The sequence below is a fragment of the Falco biarmicus genome, chromosome 7 (genome assembly GCF_023638135.1).
Source record: "Falco biarmicus isolate bFalBia1 chromosome 7, bFalBia1.pri, whole genome shotgun sequence".
Lineage (NCBI taxonomy): Eukaryota > Metazoa > Chordata > Aves > Falconiformes > Falconidae > Falco > Falco biarmicus.
In genome coordinates this window covers 67,620,920-67,633,886 of record NC_079294.1, presented here as the reverse complement: position 1 = coordinate 67,633,886, position 12,967 = coordinate 67,620,920, and the positions used below count along the sequence as shown (strand labels likewise).

At 44.0% G+C, this 12,967-nt stretch overlaps 1 non-coding gene across 1 annotated transcript; it reads left to right on the top strand.

Moving 5' to 3' along the window:
- Positions 1–107: 107 nt before the first annotated feature.
- TRNAQ-CUG (transfer RNA glutamine (anticodon CUG)) lies at positions 108–179 on the top strand. Its single transcript has one exon. It is a non-coding gene; the product is annotated as a tRNA-Gln (tRNA).
- The last annotated feature ends 12,788 nt before the right edge of the window (positions 180–12,967 follow it).

Sequence of the window (12,967 nt, the reverse complement as noted above, 5' to 3'; positions counted from 1 at the left end):
CAGCGGGGAGAGCCGGGGGGCGGGCGGGCAGATGGGCTGGCTGCGGCAGGAACGCGGGGGCCGCGGGAAAGGGACTAGTGCTGGGAGGGAGGGGGTGTTGGCAGAGCGGTTCCATGGTGTAATGGTTAGCACTCTGGACTCTGAATCCAGCGATCCGAGTTCAAATCTCGGTGGAACCTGGTCTTTTTTTCTCCCCACGGCTTTTCCCTTTCGAGGTTTTGTCGAGCTGCTCTGCCTCAGTTACAGCCAGACGTGCCCCTCACGGGCAGAGGTGTGACAGCCTCACCTCGCTGCTCGCGGCTGGCACCCACCAGCGCTCCCCTCAGCGCCGTGCGGGTGCCTGTCTCCTGCCTGCAGGGGCAGGCGATGGCCTCCACCCTGGCATTGGCCTCGACCCTGGCCATGGCCTCCACCCCAGCGCTGCCTGCAACCGCGGCCCAGCTTGAGACCGACGGGCAGGACCCCCCAAGGTCTCACAGATCTTTCCTGCATGGGCTGAGAGCGGCGTGTGTAGCTGATGGAGCAGCTGGTGGAGGCATCAGAGGTGGCGATGCGCTCTTTCAGCTCTGGAGGTGCAAACAGGCCGTAAGCACAGGCCCCTGCCCCGCCGCCATGCCACTGCCCGCCCCGCGCATCCCCACCCGCGAGGGCCCCGCATCTGCCCTGTGCCGTGGGAGACACCAGCTGTGTCACCGGCTTCCCTGGGCACAGTGTTTAGACCTAAACAGAAGAGGATAACAAACAGCACTTGCGTCCAGATGATTAAACCAAAGCCCTTAAAACTGCTCTTTGCCACCAGCCTGCCGCCAGCAGCAGCAGGACGGGCACCTTCCCCACAGTCGGTGGTTCTGCTGTCGCTCCTGGGTGCGGAAAGTAACCCCTGGGCATTGGCAGCAGCACATGCATCCCTTACTGTCTGCTGGAGCAATAATGAACCATAATGTGGTCCTCTGCATTTAAAAATAAATAGTCCACACTGCCTTGGAGCTTCTGAGCAGGGAAAACAAAGCACTAATAACAACGACACGTGATGTGACCACAGTGCCTCGCGCCGCAGGAGCACAGTGCTGCTGGTGGGGGGTCTCTGGGAGCACCGGGGCGAGCCTGGAGCTTTGGGGTCTGGGCTCAGCACGTGTCCTGCTGCCAGCACCCCTGGCAGATCGTGCACCTCCAGCCTCTCACGGGTACACAAAACCCACCAAGCATTCGGGGCTTCGCATCCCCAGGACCCTGCTCCATGTGTCCCGTACAAATAATTGCATGTGCCAGTTCTGTAATGGCATTGCAAGGCCAGGCCTTGCAGGAGCAGAAAGCACTCTGGTAGCATAGCAGCGAGGTCTGCAGGAGTCCGCGTCATCTTTGGATTCATCCTTTTTATCTCCAGATGAACCCAGAACACCCAAAATCTTGAGTCTGAAAATGCTCATCCTGCTCCTGCCACCCTTGGCAATCCTACCACACTCAGTAGTGCATTAAAATTGACAATAGATACTTGTACGTGTAGAGGCTGGGGTATATTTATAACCCTGTAGTTAAGGTTTTCATCTCACATCCTATTTGCAGTTCTCCATTTAATTTGGTTGTTTAAAAGCTATTAATTTTCAGTCTGTGTTTCTCAGGCCTGGTTACATTCTCCAGAATTGTTATTAGTTGTAAAGAAATAAAAATAACACAAATGAACTATTTTTAGTTATCCTCCTGTAAGAGCTGTTCTCCTTTTTGTGTTTTGGATTTTGTTTGTGAGCCTGGAAACACCCTTTATTTACATCTTTCATATACGTAAGCATTACTTCCTCTTGCACCAAATTGCAGACGTTCCTCATCTGGAACTGGCTCATCCTATGCAAGACTTTAGAGCACAAAGTGAGGACGGCGTCTTTTCTGGTGAGCTGAAAAACACAGTCCCTACATTGCTGTACCGCTGTCACTGGCTGAACGTGAAGACATTACGCAGCAGAAGCGTTTTTGCCAATTGTGCAGTGTAACAAACGTTTCTGCAGGTTGCCATGTATGTGAGCAGCAGCAGGGGTTATTTCTAGTTAAGCCTGTTTAAATGTGTTTGATCATTGGTAATGAGGTTCTTCATGGTGAAAACTGAAACAGCAGAAAGAATATTGCATCTAAACAGGAACCAACACACAGCGGGGCATGAGGATAGCATTGGACTAGCAGGGAGCTCCAGGAGTAGAAGTCTTCCATGCTGTTCAGCCCTGGGTTAATTTTGTTCCTGTTCGAGCAAGCCCCAGATGAGAATGTACAAACCCTCAGGAAATGTTGCTGTCAGCGCTGGCCGGTTTTGGCTGCTCTGCTCTTCCTTTGTGTCCCCACCTGGAGCGCGCTGCTGTAGTTACGGGATGGCCTAGGACACCTGCCATGCCTATGAAACATGGCCAAAAAGCAGAGGTCAGGCCTGAAATAACAGAGGACAGTGTGCTCTTCGACTGACAGCTTTTAATGTGAGAACAGTCATTCAGCGCTGGCGTTTCTGCTGCATTAATTGCCATTAGTGTCATCCTTGCGGGAACACTAAATTCATTGCAAACCTTGAATTAGCGCCGTCTCGTAATTCTTCAGTTTGTACTTAGACACAACCATTTGCGGAGGCAGCACGTTCCAAGCAACTGGAGCAGAGACAAGGAATGATACTCAGCTGGCCCTTGGATGTTCAATTTAGTGAAGAAAAGAAGCAGAGGTCACAGTCATAACTGCATATTTATGGTTCTGTCCTGGAAATTCATACAGCAGCTGCCAAAAAGGCCCCAGCTTTTGCCTCGGCAGCACCATTAACGTGCAGATGTGTGTCAGGGCTATCAGCTCAGAACTGCTCAGCCCCAGGCACTGTGCACCAGGCTCTCCCCGTGCCTGATTCTCACTTCATTCTCCCACTTCCCTCCTGCCACCAGCTCCTGAGACCCCAAGAGAAATCCTGGCCTAATAAAGTGGAAAAATTGCCACCATTTTTGAAGGTTGTAGCATTCCCACAACGAGGTCAAGGTCTCTGCAGAACACACCAGTGGTATTTGACGTGGAAACAGAAGAATGTGAAACGGGCATGGCCAGTATTTGCTGCTGGTCCCAGCTTTTCTGACTCTGAAATCCCCATTCACACTTTGCAAAGCTCATCGCTTTGCAAAACTCAGGGAAAGATTTGGAACTGGAAATCACAATAATTCAAAACCGTCCTTGAATGGCTGTTGACCCAAATTCCCATTTCCCAGATGAAAGGAGCCCCTGGCTTCCCCAGGGCAGAAGGCAGAAAGGACAAAAGCCCCAGAACCTACTCTGTTTTATCAGAGGAAAAATATTTCCTAAGGGGGAAATCCAATCAATACTTTGCAATTTTCTAACAATCCATGAATCATTGCAATTACGCAGAGATAATTCAAGCTTTCCAATCCAGCTGCTAAATTAGAGAAAAGCATACTCTTAGCACTCACTACCCCCAGTCTGACATGTCAGTCAGAAAAAAAATGCCTTTAAGTATAAAATCCATCCACTGAAATAATAATTTAAAAAAAAAAAACCAACCAAAACACCTCTCTTTTTAAAACCCTGGACCAAATGAAAGGGTCTATGATATACAAGGAGTTCTGTTTTTCAGGTAATTCCATGCCAGAGGTAGGAGTAATGAAAATGCATAGAGTCAATAGGGATTTTTCAGTTGATAACTCACTTGAATTGCAGTATCCGCGATATTCTTTTTCTAGTTCTACAGCTCTAAGAAGAAAATAATATATAAGAACAATTGGACTCAATCAATTTATTTTCTGTATCAGCCTTTTCTTTCCTAACCCTGGAGTTGGAATAAAAAAGGACCTGGATCTGAACAGAGACCTATCCAAAATCAAACCTCATCCTGGTTTTGCTGTTCTCCAGGGATCTCGGTAGCACTGAAGAAAGAGTGGGAAAGGAGCAGCTCTAGAAAAATTAACCATCTTCTGGAGACATTTTTTCACTAGGACAATATTACCGTAAACAGAAAGGAAGGAACATTTTCAGTATGCTTTGGGAGCAGGAATTGAATGCAACAGACCTGATGACTTGGTGTTTCTTGTGATGACTGTCAAAATGAAGTCATCAGTTTCCTGCATCCATTTTGGACTCAACACGCATCTCCTTGTCTGTGTCTGCTGCCTCCAGAGACATATTAGCGAGATAATACTGGCAGCTTCAGGATAATTTCTGGCCAAGATATAATTTCTGTGACATGGTTCAAAATCTTTTTCCTCTTACTACACCCTACTACAGGGTTTTATTTCCTATCAAGGGTCAAAATCTGCTTGATGTTGGTGTTGCTACCAGACAGCTACAATGTCAACGACAGCAGTGCAAGCATTATCACATCACATCCTATTCTAGTTTGGATTCAAAAGATCAGCCCTGGGGAATGAAGAAGGCAGTTTGATTTCTGTGGCCAATTCATTCACTGCTGAAACAACCAACAGAGCTGGCTGGCTGTGCTCAGCGTGGCAATGCTTGTTGTGAAGCTGTACAATTATCCGGGGAGCCAGGCTGAGACTATAAAACTTTGCTCATTAAGATCATTAGAGAGCTGTCAGATGGAACAACTGGGATGGCTTTGATCTGGCAGTATACCCTTCCTCCTGTTCCCAGACCTTGGGAACCATCCAGCTCCTCATCTTTTTTTTTTTCTTTTTTTTTTTTCTTTTTTTTTTTTTGTCATTCAAACAAAGCTCGTTGGTTTTTTATAGAACACAATAACTTCTTCAGGCAAACCGGAGGCTGTAACAGCTATAACAAGATTAATTTATTAAATAGAAACCCTGATTTTACAATGATTCCTCTCTAAATATATTCGTCGTTGGTTTTGCCAAGAAAATGACAAAATGTTGCTCATAATCCCAAAGATATTCCCTATAAATCCACTAGGTGTCCGACTGTTTCCAAGCAATTAGGTTCAAGTTTGTTTGGGTTTTTTCCCTAGTTTTGCCAGTGAGGAATTAGTTTCAGTCCCTAGTGGAATTAGGTCTAGGTTTGCAGGTACATATGCTTTGTGCAACACAGCAGGACATCTGGCTCACAGCGGCAGCTCTTCTGGCAAATGCCACTAATGTTTCCCACAGAGACCGACTCAAGGTTAGAGGCTAGAAGAGAAAAAGGAAAAGAATTTGCCTTCCTCTCTTGGGAATGTTAAACCAGATCCATCAGAGCCAAAGCCTCTTCTCAGTCAACCTTGGGCATCTATTTATAGGGCTGCTAAAGAGAGCCCAATGCTGACCTCAAAGGTGGTGGCAACACGCGTTAACCTTCATCAGAGCCGCTCTGCACAGGCTGCAGTTTTGACATTCCTGGTCACTGTCCCAGTCCTTGATGGGTGTCCCGCTGCTTGCCAGCGCTCACGCCTGTGTGCAAAGGCCAGCACAGCACCCGCTCATGAGGTGTCCTGTCACTCCGAACACAGAGGGCATGTCAAATACATACGAAGAAAAGCAGACTGAAAAATAGCCAAAGGAGAATTTTTTTCATTCCAGAAAATACTTGGGGTGGAGCATGGCCATTGGAAAGTGGCTGGCTGCTCAGCTGCTCCTTCATCGTGCGACCCAGAGTATCCAGGTGTGCTATTTGGGACATCCCTCAACCACCTTGGGATCTGTTACTTGTACTGAGTCCCAGCATGACAGTTTAGAATTCTCCGAAACAGTCACCTCCTTGGTATCTAAAAAGCATCTTTCATTATTCTGGTGTCTTTCAGCGCTCAGAAATGGGTCTTTGCAATATATCAGCAAGGGAGGACTATCGGGTGATTTTTATGGTCTTGTCCCTGAAGCACAAATCCCATCCTGTATGAACCCTGCCCTTCACCAAGCAGCGACTGCTGCATTTGCAAACACCCCTCCCATTCACTCCAGTTTCACAGGGATGCCACATCTTGAATCTACCCCAGATCTATGTAAGGCAAGTGAGGACAAAATCAGGAGGTTTTGTCTATTTAAAAAATGCCAGAGGCAAAGATGCTCTCAAACAATGAGGTTATCTCCTTTTTCAGTAGGTGCTTCATGGCCAGGAGTACTGCCCATGGCTATTGGCTGTGCAAATAGGCTCCGGGCAAGGTGTCAGCACCAGTTTAATCACAAGCTGCAAGGGGGAATCAGAGGGGGAACAAGAGCCTCCTGTCCTTGGCCCACCAGGATTCCTTGCCATCAGGCATTGCGCATCACAGGAAGTGCCTAGCATCTGTCCTCTGCCATGTGTTACTGCACTGCCTCTATTTCTTGCTATTTGTGTTGAAGGTATGACAGTCATTTTCCTGACAACCTGAAAGAAGAAAAAATACTCCAATCTCCTGACTGTATGTATATATAGATACCTGCTGTACTACCATCCATATGCAGCATGCACCATATGCTAACTGTGAAAGAGTTTAACCTGGTCCAGCGCATGTGTTTGCTGTTATACATAACAAATACCTCAAGCCTTGCCATGATTCAGTGCATTATGCATGGGAGCCATCTGGTCCCGTAGCTGAAGCAGCAAACTGAAAATTTGATAAAAGCACAAACAGTCACAACAAGAGAGACTGAAAAGATGTGTTGATATTCCAAGCAGGAGCCACCTTCCATGGGGGCTAATCTCATCACCCATTGCCTCTTTCCTGCTCCTTTCTCTGGAAAGCTGCTGTCAGACAGGTTGCATTCTCAGCTCTGTGAGAACGCGCACCTTTGGGAATGCTAAAAATGCATCTCGTGTGCTCGAGCAAACCTTCTGGGATAAGATTCCTCTCAGTAGCCAGTTGGGCAGCGAGGAATATGTGCAAGATATTTGGAGCAGAGCACATTTTATAGAATCATAGAATCATTTTGGTTGTGAAGCCTGGACCGATCAAAAAATCTGGCTGGTTTAAAATGCACTCTCGATTACAATTAGTCATTAATCTTGTCTCTCTACTGTGCAGAATTACAGCTTACGGCTTTGACAGACTGAAAGGAGGTCTGTCTCAGCTTGCCTGGATGTTCCCTGCCCTGGAGTGGAGATGTATTTTAGAGAGGCTGGAGCACCAGGGGAACAACAAGGAACTCAGTGCAGTGGATGGGGTAGAGTTTGGGATGGCTTGGACTTCGCCAAGAGTTTGTGTACAAGTTGGCTGAGATATTGGGTTACTAAAACTGGCTTAATTAGATTTTGGAGCCAGACCAGGTTTCCCCCATGCTGCCCCTGGTTTCTGATGTTTGGAGGGCACAGAGAAGGCAGGCAGACAGAAGATGCCTGTTTTAGTACATCTCTGAGGGGAGCACACACGCTTCAGACAGGTACACATTTGTTTCCTCTGATACCAAATTAATGGGAATTGATGCATTGATTCTGCAATTCTCCTAAATATTTCTTCAAGTGTTGGCCTGTTTCCAAGCTGATTACATGCTATGTGCACACACTTCAAGACAGATATTTAATTATTCTAATATGAATACAGCTTCAATAATTCAGTTCCCTGTGAAATCTGGAAGATAATAGCATCGTTTGCAGCCCAGGGAGTGAACTGTATCCTGGGCTGCATCAGCAGCGGCGTGGCCAGCAGGTCAGGGGAGGGGATCCTCCCCCTCGCTCCGCTCCATGAGACCCCCCCCTGCAGCACTGTGTTCAGCTCTGGGGCCCCCAACATGAGAAGCACATGGAGTAAGTCCAGAGGAGGCCACGGAGATGATCAGATCATATACTGTATTTGTGGACTACCGTAACATCTCGGTGCCAGGTAGGCCCTTAGTCCTAGAAAGAGAAAGCATCTTGCATTAGGGATGGAGTATGTCATGTCTTTTCTTGCTTTGATCACTGTATCTCTGCTTTTATGGTCTCACTAGGAAAGTTCCTCGATGTTTCTTTATTTTGAGTGTCAGCATGGCTCCTGCAAATGTTTGAAGTCATCTTTGTATTTCATTCATTTTCTGGCAAAACAGCATCCATCTGCAGTTTAAGAGTACCACATATAAAAAACTGCATACAACTGCAAAGCACAGAACACAGAATTTATGGGCAAAATTCTCTTCTCAGTTACACTTACATAACTCTGGAGTAGTGTCTTCATCTTTCTCGTTGTTACTCTGAAATCCATTTTCATTGCATTGCGTCAGATCCAAAGGATCTACCATATATGGCTAAATCCGATTTCATCAGAACTGTTGTAATTTCCTAGCCAAACTTACAATCTCAGAGAAAGTACATGAAGATGCATTTACAGTACATGGGCCTCAATATTCTCAGAAATATGCTGCTGTCACTTGTTCTCTGTTAGTAGTTTTCCATGCAAATGAAAGTACTCTGTAGGTGGAGAACTGCTGAACTATCTGGAGCAGAGATTTTCTCCACATACACAAGCAGAGAATCTGCACTCGATGGCTGAGCTCATTTGTAAAACATCATTTTCAACAGCTCTTTTTTTAAACAGAGAAATGGTTTGCTCAAAATTGTTTGCTGTTTATTTTGCATAACTCTGTTCCTTGGCTGTCCATGCTCTAGCAATGCCGTTATGCTACAAGAAGACAGATTGCCTGGACTGGAAGCCCCAGCCCTGATTCAGGGAAGCACATGGTTTCCTTACAATGATTATAATTGCTATTCAGTATATGGCACAATTGTTTCTGGTGTTTAAACCAGAACAAAACAAAACAAAACAAAACAAAACAAAGCAGTTTTGGAAAGGAAAACAGAACATTAGGAAAAAACCCCTGTAAAATAGGAAGTGGTTGACCTTCAGGAGATAACTCCATCTGCAGTGTCTGCTATCCAGCGTTTCTAGTGATCAGAAAATGGAAAGAAAAAAACCCCATTAAACATCTCAAGACTCCTTTAGAAAATAATGCACCTCCTTTCCTGTAGGTATAACATTTTACGTCTCCTGTTCAACAGCTGCTAGTGTCAAAGGCCAAGCAAGCAGTACGTGGAATGCAGAGCCTGAAGTTTCTCAGCGGTCGCTGAAGGCAAAACCATCTAAAGCTGTAGCAGATGTTCACTTGCTTCCTGCCTGCTTATCAGCCCTGCAAAGACACTTCGGTTTTGTACTTGTTATGCCAAGTGTAACTATGGAGATCTAATACAAGCTGCGCAATAGTGATAGTGTGAACAGTTCTTTACGTATTTGGTTATGAATGATCAAGCAAAATATTATGGTTTCTAAGAACTCCCTCAAATTGTTCCGTATGTACATGAGTCATTCCCCTCACACTACAAGAAAATGCCAGTGTAAAAAAGAATGTAAAAAATACTACATTACCGCAGGTCTATGAAGATTAATTTAAGTATCATTAATGAATTGTGTCTCTTTGGACCTTCCACAGGATCCTTTCCAGTTTGACCTGGCCTTTTGATGGGGACTGTTGACAGAGAGGACGCCACGCAATGCCTTTATGTTACAGCAACTGAACAGCAGTTACATGTAGTGCTTGATGGCAGTCGCATGCTTTAGGTTAAAAAAAATTAAAAGTGAATTAGCATCTGCTGGGTTACATCTCTGTGGTGAAATTTTTCACCGACTTCAGTTCACATCCCTTGGTATAGTGGGCAGAGTGAAGGCGTTAGTTTGGCCTCACTGTGCTCACATTTTATGTGTTGTTTCTAGTATACCATGAAATAAGGAGTGGTACATCCCAACCAACTGTACTCCTCCAAGGCCTTTAATATGCTACAGAAGAGAGTTCCTGACTGTCAATTTAAAAATCAATTAAACATTTTTTGTTGCACCTCAGGTGTTTTAATTCCTGTTTATATTCATTATGAGCTCCTACAAATTATAACTTTAATATAAATGACTGTATGCAAGTGTTAAAACAGTATTCAATCTATTTTAGGGCTTTGAGCTAATTTAATGAGCCTGATTTTTACACTGATGTATTTAAATTGATATGCATTCCCAGTAAAGGCAAGACCCAGGGCAATTAAGTTTATTGCTTAATAGGCAGGAATTCTTTTTCTTCCATGAAATAGAAGGCATAAAGGAATTTACTTTATGTAAAACCTAGCACAGATGTTTTTGCTTCAAGTTTTTAACAGTAACAGAAAAGGATGGGTTTGGAATGGTTCCTTTGCCCATGCTGAAACTGGAAACCAGAAGTGACAGCTTTGGCCCATCCCTGGTAGACACAGTTATAGATATTCCCTGGGGGGAAACTAAAGGTTTCAGAGCAACAGTGGCTCTGCAGATACTTGCCACATTTCACATAATGCTGTCAAGGAAAAAGAGCACCAGGTAACTATTATTGCCACTTCTATAACGTCAATAGCGTTGCAAATCTGTCCTGACCTGGAAAACGCAAACAGTGGGCACAGCGGTTCCTTGAGCAGTCCTTCTGCAGGTGACGATCTGTTGTATTACAACATTAAGGTCCACGTCCTTGAAGGAAAGGAAGCACTTTGGGACAAGTGGTTCCAGGGGAAATAGGTATGGATAAGCTTCTGAGAAAATGAACTTCCATCTGAAAGCTGTAGACCTAAAATTCTGTCACCTTCCTTTCTCCAAAGGCAAGAAACAACAAGGCAACACATGAAGCACAGGAGAAAAGTTGTTGAAAATGATGATATGAGGGACTTTATGCAAAAGGCAGATTTGCAGGAAAAAGATGGATCTGATGAATGCAGTGATGGAAATTGCCTGAAACGTCTAGGAAAATGTCACAAGAAGTAAAAGCTGAAAGAGGAAAAGGGAAAAAATGGGGACCCAGGGGTTAAAATCATATGAATGTGGAGGAGGTGAGCACGATAGTTTGGGTGAGTTCCTGGAAGGGATGCAGTAAATATATTTTAAAAGCATCATATTGGTACTATGACTGGTTAAGGGATTTTTCCATTAAAGTATTTGGAAATAGAGGTCAGTATTGAGACTTAGACTGTAAGGGGTAGCACAGTAGGAAGCAGGATGGATGAGATGGCTTAACAGGGCTTCATTGTAGTCAAATTAATTCAGTTTAAATAATTAATTCTCTTTTAAATTGACTCTACTCTGCACACTTGACATTTTGGAAAAGCTGCTGTTGCCTGGCCTTCTGGTAAATGCTTTTGCATCTGTTTTCCATTGTTTCCTTCTTGAAAAAAATCCTTGTCACTAACAGGAACCATCAGCAGCATGGAACAAATTGACTTGCCAAGGACATTTCCTCCAATCTCATTACCTATATGGGAAGTATTCTTTTTTGTCTTAAAAGTCAGACTGTGATTTTTTACATTTCCATATATTAATATAATTTTGTTGCATCATTATGAGTAAAATTCAAACTTGGTTACATGAACTACTTCTATTGCATCAGCATTTGATCGTACTTTTTTCAAGAAGGTGATGAAGGAGTTTAATTAATCCACAGTTCTCTCTGCCTGCCTCGTTCTATAGAGCTCCCTCCAGCTGCAGCAGAGGGCCTCCTCCAGGTATGAATCCGATCAGATACGACACTCTTCCTCTTCTGCTCTCAGCACATTGATTTTGGGACTTAAGTGGATGAGATTGAGCAGATCCATAGTATTATTTGGGGCAGCTTGGGCTAAACAAGTAGGTTTTGTGTTTTACTCTCAAGGTGCTTTGGTTTGTGTTCACTCTCCTTTGACAGCTCCAGGTTATGGACTAGCTGCTACGAAACCGTTCATCTCCTCCAGGCTTCCATGTCGAGGTGTCAGTCGAAGGAATGCAAATGTAAGTTTGAGTTCTGACTGCATGAGGGGTCTGTTGAGGTTAGGGGCTCCTTCAGGTAAGCTGGACCAGATCATCAGAGAGCTCAGAAAAGGGCAGAAGCTTGATCTGATCTGTACTCACGATGGCTCACCGCTCAGATGTAATGTCGTTACTCTGTCTTTCCTCAGTTTCTCAGCAGTTGCTCACATTTTAAACAAGTACACTCTCACCTAACCGAATCGATACGTGAGTATAATTAGGACCCAATATAATAAGGCCAGTATTTGCAATAATATAAGGGAACATTCCAAAGCAGTTACAGAAGAAAAGAATTTCAGATAATTAGGAGAGGAGCTGGGCAGTGATACAGATACAGATTTTAAAACGACCCAAGATACTAAAAATATCAATATTGAGATGAAATCCTCATGACTCAGTACTCGGGACAACCTCCATTCTTTAGGACTTAGTAAGAAAAATGTCCAAACAGGGAAGATTGTATTGTATCACCTTACTCTGGTGGGCTTACACTTACACTTCAAAGAAGTGTCTTACGCTGAAAAAGGATAGACACAGGTCTGCTTAACAGGGCAACTGCAACATTTTTTTGAACATGTTCTGTAGCTGTAGCTTTTAAAAAATTGGTGAGTTTGTTTCTACCTAGAAAAAATTCTAATAATGAGTGTTCTGGATCTTGGATGGCAAAAGCACTAACAGCAGGGCTTGACGTGCGTTCTTTCAGTCAACCAGGACATATTTTTAAATACCTGTGACTCTCTAGCTAATAGCTGAGGAGTGAAGAATCTAGATTGCAAATAGAAACATGGAAGTGCCATTTCTTTCTTCTTTCTCTTTTCTGCATAATATGTTTTCTGACAAGATGCAAAATTTGAAAGTACTGAAAGTATTTTGAAAAACAGAAGTATTTTAAAAGGTATGCTTTAATGCTGCAGGGTTTCAGAAAAGCAGAAAAACTGTGTTATGAGGACATCGGCTATAATCTGGGTCAGATTTTCAGTGCAGATGTGTCAGATGCATTTTCTTGGAAACCCTCCATGACAGTTAGTGAGAAGACTGACCCAATGTTCTCTCACCGCACAAAATAACTGTTCTGTTTGGTGATGTCATGTGGATGAAGCATGGCTTGTATTTCCAAAGCGGGTCTTCTTTAAGCTTGTTCAGGAGCCGAGATTTTTCTCTCAGAACAGTTTCAAACAGGGAGTCTTGCAAATCTCTTTGGTACATCTTGACTGCTCTCAATCTGGCTTGTCAGTTTTCTGAATGTTAATGATCTATTTCCAGATAATGACTATTTATGTAAATGAGATGTCTTTTAAATAAGTATGGAAATTATTTCATAAT